The sequence below is a fragment of the Nannospalax galili genome, unplaced genomic scaffold (genome assembly GCF_000622305.1).
Source record: "Nannospalax galili isolate Female #2095 unplaced genomic scaffold, S.galili_v1.0 scaffold979, whole genome shotgun sequence".
Lineage (NCBI taxonomy): Eukaryota > Metazoa > Chordata > Mammalia > Rodentia > Spalacidae > Nannospalax > Nannospalax galili.
Genome location: NW_008343671.1, coordinates 635,345 through 636,055, shown reverse-complemented (window position 1 = coordinate 636,055; position 711 = coordinate 635,345).

The following is a 711-nucleotide window of genomic DNA, read 5'->3' as shown; positions in this document are numbered from 1 at the left end:
GTCTCCCACAGCTACAGGTGGGCACTACAGTATTGGAGACCAAGATTTGAAGTCTTACATCTGAGCAGCACTTTCTGGTCAGGAACAAAATCGTCAATGAGAAATATTTGTCTAAATAACTTTTTATATAGACTTAAGCCTAATGTCTGGGAAGGGTAATCCCTTGAACTCTTAAAGAAACATACTGACGACTTTACTCTTTGGTTATTCTTTCCTTTTGGGTGTTTAAGGCCTTACCATTGGCCCAAATAAATCAATTTATTTTTACACTTAGGGTCATTTGAGGATGTGTTCCTCAGGAGCCACATGGGCTTGGGAGGAGCTCCTGGCTCCTTTCTTTTACTAGTTCCATTTGTGTGAAGATAAGTCAAAGGTCTTGCTCGACCATGTCTGGCTTCACTTGGAAGCATAAATGAGATGTTTCCTCTGAGTTGACCCTCCTCTTTGTCGACTGGATACTGGTTCAAGTCCATCTTGTAGGGTCTTCATGGCCTCCCTGAACAGGAGGACAGGTGACTCACCACTTTTTGAGAGATGTTCCATAGTCTCCTGGAACTTAGTTGACCTTGGAGGGCAAGGGGAAAAAACTGTCCTATATGTCTCTCTGATCATATTAGTATAAGCCTCAAACTATGGCTGTTAAACATCCAATAAGGTTAGTTCCACCAGTCTTGTACTTTTAATTATCATGTACTATGTAGATAAGGCTTC